At 44.6% G+C, this 17271-nt stretch overlaps 1 long non-coding RNA gene across 1 annotated transcript in view; it reads right to left on the bottom strand.

Moving 5' to 3' along the window:
• The window catches only part of LOC111969316 (uncharacterized), a 125464-nt gene that overhangs the window by 30241 nt on the left and 77952 nt on the right, over positions 1-17271 (bottom strand). The window contains exon 3 of the long non-coding RNA XR_002877977.1: positions 1921-1988. This is a non-coding gene — a long non-coding RNA (uncharacterized lncRNA). The remainder of the gene's footprint in view (positions 1-1920; positions 1989-17271) is intronic.

Raw genomic sequence — 17271 nt, 5'->3', positions numbered from 1 at the left:
GGGGGGGGGGGGGGTGACAGACAATTTGGCTCAAACCAGTGCATTGTGGATCTCTTCAACTTATTTCTCTCTCCTCTTTTCCAAGTCAATAATTCAAATGAACGACCTGTCCAGCAGAAACCTGGTGACAGTACTTACCAGAAAGGCCTTGAGGGACCCCCCTTTCCAGCCAATGACGTGTCTTTTGGACGTCAACATTTCAAGCTGTGCCTATCTCTTCATACAATTTGACAATTCATAGTATCGTCACGGTCAGACTATTGTCAATGTCGTTAGGCTAACTTTTAATATGTGTGAAATTTGTTTCAATATAGTTAAGGTATAGTTTTGATGGGCCATCTGCGCAGGCTGGCTGGCTGTGAATAACTGGTGGTGAATGAGGGGGGGTGATATGTCCTCTTAAAAAGGCGTATAACAAAAATTACTGTTGGCGACATTAAGATTCTAACAACGACAGTGTGTTGTTATATAGACTTATTTAGGAAAAGTCAAGGACGGGGGTGGGGGGGGGGGGGCAACTATAAAAACGGGAGAGTAATTAAACATGTAAATGAGTTTTGAGTCCACATGACGTTGTCAGCTTTTCCAGTGCTAAAAGCACACACTTCCTCATTCGCATGGATTCTGTAGCTTGCACTTTTACACACTCTGCTATGGCCTGTGTTGGCCAAACTTTTAACCCCATGACCTCAAATATAAATTGAGTCAAAAGACCAGCCTGACTTATCACATCAATGGAGGGAAAAGACATGAAAACACCAGAGTCACAACACAATTTCCCTGTGTAATTGTGTCTGTGTAATTGTGTCTGTGTGATTGTGTCTGTGTGATTGAGTGAGAGTAAATCTCTGTGTGTGTGTGTGTGTGTGTGTGTGTGTGTGTGTGTGTGTGTGTGTGTGTGTGTGTGTGTGTGTTCCAGCTCTGCACTCCTCTGAATGGAAACTGCAGTAATGGACAGAGGTGCAGGCCTGAGGGGGATAGTTCTTCCCTTTTTCACAGGGCATCACCACTCTGTCTGTAATCAAAGCTGCAAGACACTTCCAGACACCAACTCCAACCAGATGTATGCAATTTAGACAATTAAAGCTTTCCCCTAACACTCGGCAGCTCTACCGCAACACAGGCACTGAGCAGCCTGAGCCTCACATAGTCCCTGCCTAACCCAGTTAGCTGAAGGGGAAGAGAGAGAGAGATCAGCTCTCTCTCATTATGTACCCGTGTCTCAGAAACATCCAGCCCCTAAAGTATGTCTGAAAGCTTTACACAGCAGAAAGAGAGGCAAGAGACAGGCAGGCCTCCGTGCACTGCACTCTCCCTCTCTCCTTCCCTCTTTCAGCCTGGAATTTCCTGTTGATGGCCCACTGCTAACGCCCCACTCACTCTCATGGAAAAATTTGACAAGCTGCAAACATGTTCTCTCCACGAGCAGGAAGGTAATCAGCCAATCAGCGAAGAGAGGGAGGGAATGACAGAGTGGAGTGAGAAATGAGAAACGTGTCGTTGAGGGTTTTGGCGTACCAGGAGTTGCACCACACCGGCCCAGAGTCCTAATTACCCAGCCAGAGACAAGGCCTGGTAAGGCTGTAATGATACACCACTGCTCGTGATAGACACCTCTTGATAGCACAGAGATTAGGCCTCCAATGGTCTGGTCAGGCAGCCTGCAGCATGTGACTGGGCCAGCAGACATGTTGAGTATAGAGAGAGAGAGCTGCTGATATAATACAGCTCTATCAGATAAGCCAGGCCAGGGAGAGAGAGGGGGACGAAGGAAGGGAGGGAACATCAGGTAGGCTGGCCTGGGCTGCGATGGATAGATATGTGGGCAACAGATTGGATGCGTTAGCTAGTGTGGAGGTAATTGGTTTTTGTTTGGGCTGGGTGGAGAAGAGAGCCGAGGACGGCGGCCCCTGGTCTTACCAGTTGAACAGCAGGGGCACGGGATCCACGACAGCCTGGGCGCTCACAGGACAAGGGGTGCATTGAGACTGGGGAGAAGGGAAAGATGATACACGCATGAGAATGTGCAGACTGCATACCCGGCCTCCTGTTCCCTCCACAAAGCTCCCATTTTCCCCAACCTCCCACCTCCCTAGTGGTTTCCTGATGCTCTCCCTTCGCCCTCTGCATCTCTCTCTTATGTTCCAGTACAGCGTTGCTCCTAAATGGACTTGGCCAACACTGTGAAAGGTAGTCTAATACATTTCAGCCCAACTAAGGATGTAACGACGGGATGTTTTTAGAGAGGGGAGGGAGGGGGGGCTGCAGTGTTGTATATTTTGTCCTCCCATCTTTCCCTTAGTCGTTGCGCGGTTGAGTGACTCATCAAAATCCTCAGTATGCTCCTTACATCAAGAGGCACGCTCACACTGCCATAAAAGAAGACATAGAAAGGGGAACACAAAAGGACACACGTGCGCACGCTAACGGCTCCGAAAAGTAGGCCAGGGCATCTAGCTGTTCTTCAAGGCCTCTGCGTCATTTCTAAACACCTGTGACAGGCGTCTGCATCCAGCCAGCCTTCCATCCCCCACCACAAGACTCCTGTTTAGTGTTCCCCTGACACACATCTTTCCAGGCCTTCCCTCTTCAGTGTCGTAACACACACACGATTGCATAACAGCATGTGGGGAGCGGGGGACCCTGTGCTGTGAGTGGGGGGGCATAGGGAGAAGGCTGGGGCTCCACTCAGTCTCTGAGCAGAAGGCCACATTCATATGCAGATACTGGGGGCCATGTGTGGAGAACAGGAGAACTGCCTTCCCACACTGGAACCAATCACTCGTTCACAGTGACGCTTTCCAGGAAAACAGAAATGGAAACAAATAAAAACAAAGCAATTACACACCTTCTTTCCACCCTTTGTGTTACTTAAAACAGGGCTGCCTTTATAAACAGTCCCAGACAAATATGAAGAGGGGTTTAAAGCAGATTTAAATCTCATCTGCTTGGCCTCAGCAGCCAACGGGTTAAAATAGATTGGGGAAAGTTGCATGGAGGCTCAATCTCAATTTGGCATAATGGTCCCATTTTTAAACTGTCATTTTGTCACTAAGATGGCAACTTTAAGAGCAGAGCACATCCACCATGGACAGCTCGGTGGGTAGTGTCAGTGCTAAACCAAATAGCAGTCAGAACCATTTAGAACAAAGCAATTTTCAGGTGGTGGCGTCTTTTTTTTGGCTTAACTTGTGGTATAAACCTGGGATGGGCAGTTAGGACTGGGCTAGATAAATGTAGAGCCTTGGAATACCATGGCTATTAACTTGGGTTTACAGCCAAAACACGAAAGATTACTACAAGCTCTACGCAGATGCTAGATTGCAACACTCAATGTCGTTGTTCCACACAAAAGGGGCAGCTCCTTGTAATATGCTCTGGCATTCGGCATACTGTTTTTTTACTACCTGAAAATTGAAAACGCGCTGTAACATCCTTCCACAGCCATGGGGGCAGTGTTGTTTGGTTCCTTGATCTGATCTACAGGCTACATAGACTATTCATAAAAGTAGTCCTTTTGGCATTGATTACCAAATATAATCTCAGCAACTGTTCAAACAGTAAACCAAACAACAGGAATCCATCCCCAACCGTATTTTGTTTAGAAGTAATAACTTAGCCTGTAATAACTGATTACACAGACAGTGTGGTGAAGGCGGCGCAAATTCGCCTCTTCAAGAAATTTGTCTTGTCACCTAAAACCTTCACAAACTTTTACAGATGCACAATCAAGAGCATCCTGTCTGGCTGTATCACCGCCTGGTCTGGCAAACGCACTGCCCGCAACCGCAGGGCTCTCCACAGGGTGGTCTGATCTGCCCAATGCATCACCGGTGGCAAACTACCTGCCCCCTAGGACATCTACAGCACCCGAAATCACAGGAATGCCAAACAGATCATCAAGGACAACAACCACCCGAGCCACTGCCTGTTCACCCCCATATCATCCAGAAGGCGAGGTCAGTACAGGTGCATCAAAGCTGGGACCGAGAGACTGAAAAACAGCTTCTATCTCAAGGCCATCAGACTGTTAAATAGTCATCACTAGGAGGCTTCCACCCGATTACATAATCCTGCACCTTAGATGCTGCTGCCCTATATACTTAGACTTGAAATCACTACCCACTTTAATAATGGAACACTAGTCACTTCAATGTTTACATATTTTGCTTTATTCATCTCATATGAATAAAGCWAAATATTCTACTGTAGATATATATATTTATTAATTCCTTACTTTTAGATTTGTGTGTATTGTTGTGAATTGTTAGATACCTCTGGACTGTTGGACACCCGCAATAACATCTGCTAAACATGTGTATATGTGACCAATACCATTTGATTTGCTAGGCTGCCAACTAGCTAATACTACTAGCAAGGGATGGCGACTCCAAAGTGTCCGCTACTCCAAGTATCCCATTCCGCCCACGTACACGCACGTAGATCAACGGAGTGAAGCTTGTAGTAACCTTTACGCCTGGCTACAAACAAGAACATACCTTTGGGGGGCCTCTTATCCTATGATGTACATTTCTTGACATCAAACCGTTGGGTTCAGGTGTTAACTGTTCCAGCTAGGCAGTAAGAAACAAAATGTATCGGAGAAGGATGTGATTCCCATTAGAAGAAAGTCGTTTCCCATTAGACAAGGAGAATGAAAGATGGTTGTTTCCTGGAGTCCGGGGGTGGCATTAGCTTTTAGGAATACGCGTTATCAAAATGCAGACCATCTGCATTTAAAACCATTTCACATGCATTTTATATTGAAAGTCAACCGTGTTCATTTCGCTTCAATAGATTGATGAGGAGAAAAACTACACCGGAGAAAAGTACTTCAGTCAAAGCGTTGTCTGCTGATCGAATGCCCGTTCGTGAATGCAGGAATCGGATTGATCAAGACAATAGTAAATATTTATCAGCGTGAAGTACAACTGAAGCGCACTAAATGAGTCCTTTTACGTCACGATTCGGAGCGAAATGTGCCTGAAGCCGAGCAGAAATGACAATAAGGAGCATTACAGATCTGCGTTTAAAAAACGCAGCAAAATATAGTTCATGTTTTCTTTTATTTCTGCGAGAAAAACACAGAATTCTAAGTTAACGCAACCCCCGGGAGTAACATGTGCGTTAGCTTGAGACATTGTAAGAGCTACTACCTGCAGTAGGCAGGGTTCTCCCTCCAGAATGAAACAGCAGCGCTGTGCTCCCTTCAATAACAAACCTCTGCCTCTCCTCTGCCAAAACACAACCCACGGTAAAATAGGACCAACTCTTAGTGTTTCTAATGAATGAGACACTCAAGGAAAGTAAGTGCAAGATATGTCTGCACCCTATTTTTCCACTTCACATAGGCCTAAATTCTGCACCCCAGCCTGCTAAACAAATTAGGGAAAAATGAAATCAATTTCAAAGCACATTAAGTCTGTTAGTTTCGACCTGATAAGGTGCGAGCAGAGGCAGAGAGTGGGCCAGAGCTCTCTCGGGTAGGCCAGAGTCTCAGCTCCAGGTCTGTCACAGACGCAGTCAGCTTAGATCAGAGCAAACCCAAACTCACTGTACCGTGCCATACAGCCCCTGCCCTGGTCTACACAGCCCAAATCCCAGCTGGGGAGACAAACACACAGAGAAACTGTCCTATAATACATCAGCCAGTCACTCACTTTACTAGAGTGCATAAGTAAACACACAGCCAATGACCATCGTTTCACACTCGGATTCTTGGAGATCTAGCCGACAAAATTGGCAGTAAGTTACAGTACATTAGAGCAGCACAAACTAAGTAACAAGCTTTTCTGCTCCCATGTGATTTTAAGCCATCAACCATACAACACCCAGTGGAGAAGATCTCTACATTTCTAAAACAGGATATGTAGCCTATGCTTTCTGGTTGGTTGCTAGTGGATTTCAACAATTAGGTCAGAGTGAAGGCTGTGAGGGCTGTGTTGAGGAGAAGGGTTGTGTTTAAACATGACATGTTCCCTCTGCTTTGCATTCCTTGATTTTAGTTCTAGTACATTGAAAGGCCAGGTGAACATGAAACTCTGAGACAAACAGCATAGAACTTCCCATGGGGACTGGCCTGGCAAATTTCACACAAAACAACACGCTGCATGACGACATCATGCAGCATAATTCCAAAATGACAAAACAAATCAATCACGACAAACAGCTCACAAATCACAGATACTTGGTCAAAATAAAAGGCAGAGAAAAATGTATTCAAATTAAATAATGGAGCCCTAACCCAATCCAAACCACATTCATTCTCGCTCTTTCTTGCCTTCTGAATGTGAGAATCTGTGGCGTGCAAAAATCCGTGGGCATGTGAAACGTAGAAAAATGAGTCATGGTGACCTACATAGGCAGTGTGTGGAAGAGAGGGTTGTGCTTCCGCATATAAAAGTATTTACTTGGCTCCATTCTGCATGCACCTTCATAGGGGAAGGGAGGAGAAGAAAAACAGAGGAAAGAGAGGGGAGAAGGGGCTATGAATGAAGAGAAGGAGAGTTGGAGAGCAATAGAACTGCAATAACATTGCAGGGTAGAGTATTGAGATGACATTTGGGAGAGAGAATGGAGTGATTATCTGTGTTCTTTCTCCAACAGAACAGCTTGAGGAGGAGAAGACAGGGAACTTTTCATTTATTTTATTGAATAACCGAAACATACAATCTACTTGCAGTGAAGCCGCTCAACAACTACACCACACCAGTCATCCAACAGACTCCCATTCAGAGCGACACACAGAAGCATCCAGGGTCAATGCCCTGCTCAAGGGCACGTTGACAGATCTCCCACCAGGCCAAAAAACGTGAACCCGAACCCTCCAAGATCCCCCCACAGTTCCCAAATAGCTGTCCCTCAACCATCCGAGACCCCCCCCAAGAAGAAATAACAAATACTATTAATTCCATTCCCAAGAATCCCCCCAATGCACCAAAAACCAAGAAAATGAACTAAAGAGAAAAAAGGAAAAGACAGAAGAAAACGGCAAACAACAATGCAAAACAAACACAAACGGCATCAGCCTCAGGTAAAAACCGGCATTAGCTATAAAAACACTGCCACTCAGTGTCATTCAAACTTACTTTGTATGATGTTTTATTTTGACTTTATTTATTTTTTTACTTTTTGACCATCATTCTATCTCTCGCACAGCAACTCCACTCCCACTTGTCTCCAATTCCACATCCCAACCCTCAGCTTCCCTCAGCCCATCCCACCTCTCTCTGCTGGCCACCCACTTCGGGTTTCTACGTAACATATATCTTTCAACTTTGCTGTGATGTTTAACGTACAATTTCAATCTATCTAATCCACAGATTGCTAGTTGAAGATAAATACTTTTACTAAGAGTATTAGTATACTAGTAATTGACTGACCCGGTCTCTCCAGATCTCCCAACAATACTATATCTAGGGTCAATTTTAGATCAATGTTAGGCATTTTCAGCCATTCCTGAACCTGAGACCAGAAACAGGCTACCTGAGGGCAATACCAAAATAAAATGGTCTATTGATTCTGTATCCTCACAACAAAATCTGCAGAGCTTCGATGATTTTATGCCTTAACTGACTTGCCTCATTAAATAAAGGTAAAATAAAATATGCCCCAAATATTAAACGTTTTGTTGGTGGCAAGAATTCAATATAATAATTTTAGCTGAAAAGCACAAAGTCTTGAATCTTGCGTCGTTTTATTTATTAACTCATACACCCTGRATCATGGAATGGGTACATCAAACATCTCTTCCAAACTATTTTGCAATCTGTATGGCACAGTTGTCAACATCCTGGTCCTCAAATGAAGCTGGTATACTTTCCTATTTATGCTATTTTTATTCCTCTGCCAGTTTTGATCCTTTATATTGGGCAGACAGACCAGTTCCCTACCTCCTCCTGCTGCCACCTACCTCCTCCATTTTTGGGGCAATGCTGTAATCAATTGGTTGTACTCTTGGATTGAGCAGACCTTCCCGTACAATTCTCCATGAAGGACATAACTCTACCATTCCAATTTACAATATAATTTAAGAACAAAATACCCTTTTCAAAACATCTTTCCCATAAATACAGGTATTTTATCAACCAGCACATTTGAGTTCAGCCATAATATTTGTTGTAATATTTGTTCCATCTTTTCAGGGGGATGAAATTGAAATTGTAGCCAGCTCTGCAATGCTTGTTTGAAAAACAGATATACTTTGAAAAAAGTATAATTTTCAAATAATCGAAAATGAGGACAGGGAAGTTAGTTGGAGACGGAACAACGAGGGGGAGGAAGTCATCTTTGATACAGCCATTATTACTGGACCTTCCTGACTGCACCCCTGCCCAAACCTCTAGTCCTTTCCCACTCTCAGACACAGCACTTGATCTATTCGAAAGATGGACAGACACAGGAGCCAAACACATTCCCCACAACGATTCACAGATGCACGTAAACACGCAGACACACAAAAACACTTCAGGCAGGGTCCTGGTAGGAAACAGGTCTGCACTCACTCCTCTCAGAGACCACACATAGGAAAAGATTCCCAAACGGCTTCCCTGGCTGCATTCACAATAATCCACTCATACTTTTAAGGAAAGCATAGCACCATTAACTGGGGAAAAGAGTAGATTCATCTGCTCACTGCCTTGGACCTATYGGCACATATATATATAGAACCTTTCCTAGTATAAGCCTATTGAATTGCCTCTGGTGCACATGAGGGCAACAGCATTCCATGTTTAATCAATAGGCTCTGCAGAAGTATTCAGTTCCCTTTGAAGCCCAGCCCTGGATCTGGTTTCCTAATCACCTCCCCATCCCCCCAGCCTTTCCAATACAATGTAGCTGTTTTCACACACAGCATGAGGCCGAGCTGGGTCAGCCTGTTTAGGGAGAGGGAGAGAGACAAGATTGGACAAAATCCCAGACTAGGGCCAGCATTCAACACAACTAGCATCCTGCACACAGCTAGCTAATGGTGGAATTATCTTCCTGCTATGGTGGGCCTGCTTTACGGAAATCAATTATACAGCTCTCATCCAATCACAACAGCGGGAGAGAGGTTCTGTCTGATATTTAAGTAGCCAACAGCATTCTATGCAGCAGTGTGTTGAGAATGAATAGCTTTTCTAAGGTGTCATGTAGGAAAATATCTTGATACAAAGAAACAAAACAAGAATAAAGTGTGGGTTTGTGTTATGCTGGGGGAAAAACTAAAACCAAGGGATACTTTGGGATTTTGGCAATAGGGCACTATCTACTTCCCCAGAGTCAGATTAAGTCATGGATACCACTTATGTCTTTGTGTCCAGTATGAAGGAAATTAGAGGTAATTGTGTGTACCAATGCTAACTAGCATTAGCGCAATGACAGGAAGTCTAAGGGTATCGACTAGCATGCTAGCAGATACACATAGAATTAAAGTCATTGCTATCTACTAGCATGCTAAAAGATACCAATAGACTTCCAGTCATTGCGCTAACACTAGTTAGCAATTGCGCTAGCGCTAGTTGGCAACTTCCTTCAAAGTGCTCTCAGGGACATAAAAACGGTATCGGACTGTTGGGAAGTAGATAAAGGGCCTCATTGCCAAAATCCCAAAGTATCCCTTTAAGAGTGGTAGCGGGTTAGCTCAAAGAAAAACACCATATGGTGAGGGAGGAATTGCTCAGCAAAAGGCAAACAGGCTAGTTAGTGAGCTCATCCCCATATAGCCCAAGCAGAGGCTTAATTGTTCAGCATTTCCCGATAGAGCTAATTAAAAAAAAAGAGAAGAGGTGGAGGAGGAAGCAACAGAAACAGGGCATTGATCAGCCAGGAGGGGAGGCCTAACAAACCCAGCAGGAGCTGCAGTGATACACACTCGAATATTGATGGGTCTACAAACAGAGCATTTAACAGATACAAACCAAACACATGGGTTGTTATCAATGATGTGTATAAACCCTGGATTGCTGATGCTAGGTATTGGCCATAGAGATGCTTTGAAGCCACCGGTCGGCCATATTGGTACTCCCCAGTAGTAGCAGTCCTCCAATGGAATTCTACAGTATTTCAATTAAATGTTTCAAAGACAAAATTACATGTATTTAAGTATTTGTTTGTGTCGTAGTAGTGGGACAGTAACATTAGTACTCCAAAAATATCTAATTTTAAAAGTATGCATTAAGGTGTCTAATATAATAAACAAAAACGAATGTCAAAAACGAATGTAGACATTAATAAATGCATTTCTACAGCTTCTAAAATCTTTTTTTACAATGGTGGAGTACCACCAAGATGGCTGTGCAGTGGCTTCAATACAGCGCACCCATGTCAGTCATCCAGGATTTATATACATCATTGGTTGTTATTGCCTAGTACTCTGGCTAGGCTTAGCATTGTGCAGAGTGGAGCCCGGCCAGTTAACAGTGTTGTTCTGGGTCAGGATTCTCCAGCTTGTCTTACTGCATTAAGAAGGGAGGGGAGGGGAGGAGACTGTTCTGAGCAGATTCAGCTTTCCTCTCCTCTGTGTGTCTGGTTTCTGCTGCGTCACCACTAAAGCTGGTGGGTCTGATCACTGCCAGAAACCTGAGGGATCACACAGCCTCAGCCTGAGAGCACAGCCAGCACCAAAACCAACTCACTTCGTAGATGCACGCACACACACACTGCTGTAGAACTAACACAACAGTGCACAAGTAGGACGGAGCCTAGCTTAATCCCTGTAAAACCAAAGACAACTGGCTTTGACCACCCAAGAAACAGGAGAGCAACATGAATAAGTGTGTATTTCAATGCAACATCAAAGTAGGAGTGTCTGGATCAGGCCCAGTCAAATGCTAGGTCTCTGTCACTGACAGCTTCAAACGTGTACCTGCTGGTTKCAACCCACCAACACCACAATCATCTTCTTCAGCACCTATTGGGTGGTAAATTGGAGACGAGACAGCTCGTCTCCTCATCGCAGTCAGAATGGTGAGAATTGAGGACAAGCACATGGAGGCCCAGGCCTGAGACCCAGGATGTCTGCTTTCAATCGCAGCCCTCTTTTAAACAAACAACCTCTGACATGGTCTCCTCTGAAACCCTCTCCTCTGCCCCCTTTCACCTGGATAACCTCTGTTGCAACAGGCAGCGGTGGAAGACTTTATTAAATGACAGTGGTAGTGTAGCGTTTAGCCCTAATACGGGGTTTAACATTTCAGGCTAAAACAACCAGAGCCTATCACACGTTGTAACCAAAATTTAAATCTTCATTGCCGTGTTTCAAACAGTCTTTTTGTGAGGTGCAGCCAGGAACTACTTCTGTACAATGGCGAGTAGTGGGGTCAATAAACCAGGAGGATTCGCCATCATTTAAAATCTCCAGTTTGGCTCCCCAGATAAGGGCGATAAAACATTAACAGAATATTGCCACTGCTCAACGAGAAAAGCCTATGTAGCTGTCAACACCTCAAACACGTTGACACATTTATGCCGCAATGGTCCCGTGTGGCTCAGTTGGTAGAGCATGGCGCTTGCAACGCCAGGGTTGTGGGTTCATTCCCCACGGGGGGACCAGGATGAATATGTATGAACTTTCCAATTTGTAAGTCGCTCTGGATAAGAGCGTCTGCTAAATGACTTAAATGTAAATGTAAATGTAAATTACCCCAGTATTCCTACCGACGGAGTGAGACGAAAACACAAAGAAACTATTTTCGCTCTGCATTCAAGCAGCCCTTTGCAGCTGATTCTGACCGGGCCAAAGAAATTACACGAGCAATAGGGGGTTTATAGCCGTAAACATGCGCCCATTCTCGGCGGGTTGAGAATAAGGGGTTTCATTCAGCACCTCGTGAAAGTGCTCGAGCCACATTACGAACACCTCTCGCACCCATTTCAGCAAACCGGTAGTACCTGCTCTATATAAGCAAGCTAAAGCCACAGTTGTCAATGAATTGTCCAATGCACCCGTGTTGAGCTAACCACAGATGGATGGACCTACAGAGAGCTACTTAAAAGGAAAGATTCACCCATTTTGAATGTTATATTTTTTTGTGCATCTCTGAGCGATGTTCTAACGGTTCCCGGGATCATTTCATGTGTGTCTGAGCTTTTGTCATTCAAGCAGGCAGGAAATTGGCCAGTATGACATAGCAACGCAATAAAGCCACTCACTACAATGGAAGTTAAAAGGAATACGACTTTTAGATCGCGAAAACGTCTATCATACATGTCAGATTTCAACACTGGCCAACGTCATAACGCAGGAGGTGGTCTTCTCTCGAATAAGCCATTGATCAAATTTTTGCTACATTCCTAACTCGAGAAATTTGTCATTTAGAGTCCACCACATTTCTCCCATTTGTCTGCCTCTTCAGTCCAGGGTGCATTGCATGATGCCGTGGCATCCACTCTGCGTGGCACATTGACCTGCAGGTTGAACATAGTGAGATTGTACACTCCTACATTGATAGTGCAGCTTGTTTGGGAGATTTTACAGCCAACGAGCTACTTACTTCACATGCTGACATTGACTTTGGTATTATAGTGTGTAGCTAAGTTTGCCAGCTAGCTACACTTAATGACCAAATGTATGTGGACACCTGCTCGTCGAACATCTCATTCCAAAATCATGGGCATTAATATGGAGTTGGTCCCCCTTTGCTGCTATAACAGCCTCCACTCTTCTGGGAAGGCTTCCAACTAGATTTCCAACAATTTCTGTGGGAACTTGCTCCATTCAGCTATAAGAGCATTAGTGGGGTTGGGCACTGATGTTGGGACAGTAGGCCTGGCACGCAGTCGGAGTTCCAATTCATCTCAAAGGTGTTTGATGGGGTTGAGGTCAGGGCTCTGTGCAGGCCAGTCAAGTTCTTCCACACCGATCGACAAACCATTACATGACCTCGCTTTGTGAACGGGGGCATTGTCATGCTGAAACAGGAAAGGGTCTTAGCCAAACTGTTGCCAAAGTTGGAAGCACAGAATAGTCTAGAATGTCATTGTATGCCGTAGCATTAAGATATCCCTTCACTGGAACTAAGGGCCTAGCCCGAAACCTGATAAACAGCCACAGACCATTACTCCTCCAGAGAACGAGTTTCCACGGGTCCAGAGTCCAAAAGCGGCGAGCTTTACACCACTCCAGCCGACGCTTGGCATTGCGCATTGTGATCTATGCCTTGTGTGGGGCTGCTCGACCATGGAAATCTATTTCATGAAGCTCCCGACGAACAGTTCTCGTGCTGACTTTTCTTCCAAAGGCAGTTTGGAACTTGGTAGTGAGTGTTGCAACCGAGGACATGCGATTTTTATGCACTCCGCGTACCACTTTGCGCCTAGCCATTGTTGCTCCTAGACATCTCCACGTCCCAATAACGGCACTTACAATTGACCGGGGCAGTTCAAGCAGGACAGACATTTTTACAAAATGACTTGTTGGAAAGCAGGCATCCTATGACAGTGCCACTTTGAAAGTCACAGAGCTCTTCAGTAAGGGCCATTCTACTGCCAATGTTTGTCTATGGAGAGTGCATGGCTGTGTGCTCGATTTTATACACCTGTCAGCAATGGGTGTGGCTGAAATAGCTGAATCCACTCATTTGAGGGGGTGTCCACATACCTTTGTAGTGCAGTGTACCTAGCTAGCCAGCCCATAGAGAAAGGGAAAGGAGATACCTAGTCAGTTGTACAACTGAATGCATTCAACTGAAATGCGTCTTCCAGCGAGCACTGCAATGTGGGTTTTGTAGTCGACTTGAGCTGCAACAGATATCCACAATGATTGAATTGCTACCAACCTTAAAGTAACGATAAAATTAAACATTTGTTCACCAGAAATGTAACAGTGTAAATTATGGGAATTGGTGGTTTTGGGAGGATTTTTCCTTTAACAGTGACAGCTAATCACTTTTAGCCCGGAGTCGGAGAGGATAAGTACCGTGCTGCAGACACCTTTGAGAGTCTGCAGCATCTTTTTCTCTATGTAAGAAAAACATTATAGCACAGGCCTATACAATGTCTGAACCATATTCACAAGCATATATATCACTTCATTTTAGTGGTTTTGATGAGTAATGATGTGTTTTCACAAAATCAGGAATACCAACACTTTGCATTTTCTTTAATAAACCAAAATTAACTACAGTAACTGTTGGCATTTAACTTTCCCTCAGTACCAAAACTGAACCTTAATCCCAAAATCCAAATACGTACCGAAAAGGTGGGTTTGGTGAACCGTTACACTCCTAAGCCCTAGTGCAAGGTAGGCACTTACTAAGGACTTGATTGGACTGTGGTGTGGCCGTTTGAATCTTAATTCGCTGGTCCCCTCAGGTCATGTACGTCCTCAATTTTAATATGAGCCTAATCATCTGGCATCAAAACCAGCTGGTAGGAGGTGTGGAGGGGGCAGAAGATGGAGGAGAGGCGGAGACAGGAGAGAGGCCTGACTGGTCACAGCATGTTGACTGGGCAGCGGCAGGAAGCAGCACTGAGGTGTGACCAGTGGAGGGGAGATGCACTAAAAGGAGCATGTGAATTATTGATGATTAAGCCAGCAGGCCAGGCCACAGTGCTAATGCAGAGAGCCTCTTCATAAAGCAGCCTGGGTACAGTTACACATTACATCACCCCTCCCTTCCCTTCCTCACCCTGCCTCCAAACTCTCCTCCCCCATCCGCAGCACACAGTCTTTGGGATGCATTATTAATCCGGCCCGGGGATTGCACAGGCCTGCTGAATCGAGATGCACTACATTTCTCTCTTCCCCTCTCGTTTTCTCTGTCTCTCAAACACACACATACACATAGATCAAACAACTGCTTGACCAGTCAGGAATTACGGAGGAGAGGAGTATTGAGAATAAAGAATGAACAACAGAAACTATTACAGAAACGTATATGGGTTCACACAAGGGCTATGTCATGTAGCCCCACTGTCGCATTAGCTTTTAGAAATCGACATTTTCAAAATGTAGACCACCCCCCCCAAAATCAGCATTTTAAACCATTTCAACCGCGTTTTACATTGAAAGTCAACAGCGTTTACACAGGTAGCCTAGCGGTTAAGAGCATTGGGTCAGTAACCAAAAGGTCTCTGGTTCAAATCTCTGAGCCAGTAAGGTATAAACTCTACTGTTCTGCCCTGAAAGCAAGGCAGTTATATCCCAACAACTTCTCCCCGAGCACCGATGACGTGGACCAGAGTCAGCGCACTCTCAATGTTTTTTTGCCATCATTGTAACCCTGCCTCACACACACACACACACACACACACACACACACACACACACACACACACACACACACACACACACACACACACACACACACACACACACACACACACACACACACACACACACACACACACACACACACACACACTATATGATACATTAAACATAAGAATGAGTGTGAGTTTTGGTCAAAACCCGGCTCGTGGGAAGTGACAACGAGCTCTTATAGGACCAGGGTACAAATAATAATCAATAATTTTGCTTTTTATTTAGCTATCTTACATATACAACTATCTGTTCATCGAAAATGGTGAATAACTTACCACAGGTTAATGAGAAGGGTGTTCTTGAACGGATGCACATAACTCTGCAATGTTGGGTTGTATTGGAAAGAGGCTCAGTTTCAAATCATTTCCCACACAGTCTGTGCCTGTATTTCGTTTTCATGCTAGTGAGGGCCGAGAATCCACTCTCACATAGGTACGTGGTTGCAAAAGGCATCAGTGTCTTAACAGCGCGATTTGCCAAGGCAGGATAATCTGAGCGCAGCCCAATCCAGAAATCTGGTAGCTACTTCTGATTAAATTACATTTTTTACAGAACCGCTTGTTGCAATTTCGATGAGGCTCTCTTGTTCAGGTATAGTTAAGTGGACTAGAAACAGGGCATGAAAGGGATAACGAATCCAGTTGTGTGTCATCCGCTTCTTGAAAGTACCTGCGTAATTGCGCACCCAACTTTCACTGAACACTAGATGGTTACATTTTATTTTTGGCAGTGAAACAAGGCTACTCAGGCGAGAAAAAGACCTCACCCAAATGTATAGCCCCGTTGGAAAACATAAATGGACTGTTTGAAAATGTGATGTAAAAAAAGTTTAAATATATATATTTTTTTATGTGAATCACATTTTATTTGGCGTACCCCCGACAGCATTGCGCCTACATACCCCAGTTTGTGAATACCTGCCTTGATCAGGGGCATGCAACTGTAGATTTCCTTCAGACAAAACATTTATGCAACACATTCTGCAGAAAATAGCTTTGTTTATATTAGTTAACAACAGAAGTGCAACACTATTTGGCTAACAGCCACAAATAAGTAAATTAGCTTACAATTTCATGATTTGGAGCAAACTGACTGAAGCAGATGCTTTTTATTGTAGTATTTTAGATCTGCGTTTACAAAACGCAGCATGACTCTGCTTTAACGCAACACCCGAGAGCCTAGTTCCCAAACAACTTCACAGAGTAGCGCCTGTGCAGTGCAAGAGCAACAGACAGCTGGACTGAGCCATTCCACACCATGCTTAGGTAGGAGGACTGAACCATTCCCCCCCCCGCTCTGCACATAACTCATGTGAGCTCTGTGTGAGCGTGTTTGCCTCCTGCCAGCACCGTGTGGCCTGCAGGAAACGGTGGGAATGAGACTGAGGAAGGAAAGAGAGGAGGCCTGGAGGAGAAATGAAGTGGAGGAACGAAGGGACAAAAGGGAAACAGGAAAAGAGGGTGAGATAAGGAGTCAGATGGACCTAGGACCTGTTTACACCAAGATTTTAAGACTGTTGGACAACGGATGGGACTCGATGGATATTTATGAAGAGTGTGTATCATGAAAACCGTTGTATAACTGTGGTATTTCCGTGTTGGATTAATGTGCTTCCATGATGTTCACTACGAGTAAGAAGGCACCACCTGCATACTTTTCTCTGTTTTTGGGGAGACTATCACACAAGTAGTTGGCTAAATATCGCACAACAACAAAAGTCTTCTTCAAGAGTCAGTTGCCAAAGTGTAACCTAGGATATACCACTGGAGACACGGCGCAAATCAAAGCAAACAAAACAACTGCTACAGAAAGCAGCACGAGGCTTGTGGACACACAACATGTTATTCCCAACCGGTATCGAACCAAATCACAGCTGAAGCCTGGAAGTTGTTTCAGTATATTTACCAAGCAGACCTCCCACCCTCCTTATGCACACAAACTACAAACATGTAGAGTGCTTGCTTGGGTCCATCAAACATAGATTGCAAAACCCGTTGGCCACTGCTCTGTGCCTCTCCCACAGT

The sequence above is a fragment of the Salvelinus sp. IW2-2015 genome, linkage group LG10 (genome assembly GCF_002910315.2).
Source record: "Salvelinus sp. IW2-2015 linkage group LG10, ASM291031v2, whole genome shotgun sequence".
In the NCBI taxonomy this organism is placed as follows: Eukaryota; Metazoa; Chordata; class Actinopteri; order Salmoniformes; family Salmonidae; genus Salvelinus; species Salvelinus sp. IW2-2015.
The sequence above is the reverse complement of the archived record's forward strand: the minus strand, read 5'-3'. Positions and strand labels throughout refer to the sequence as shown.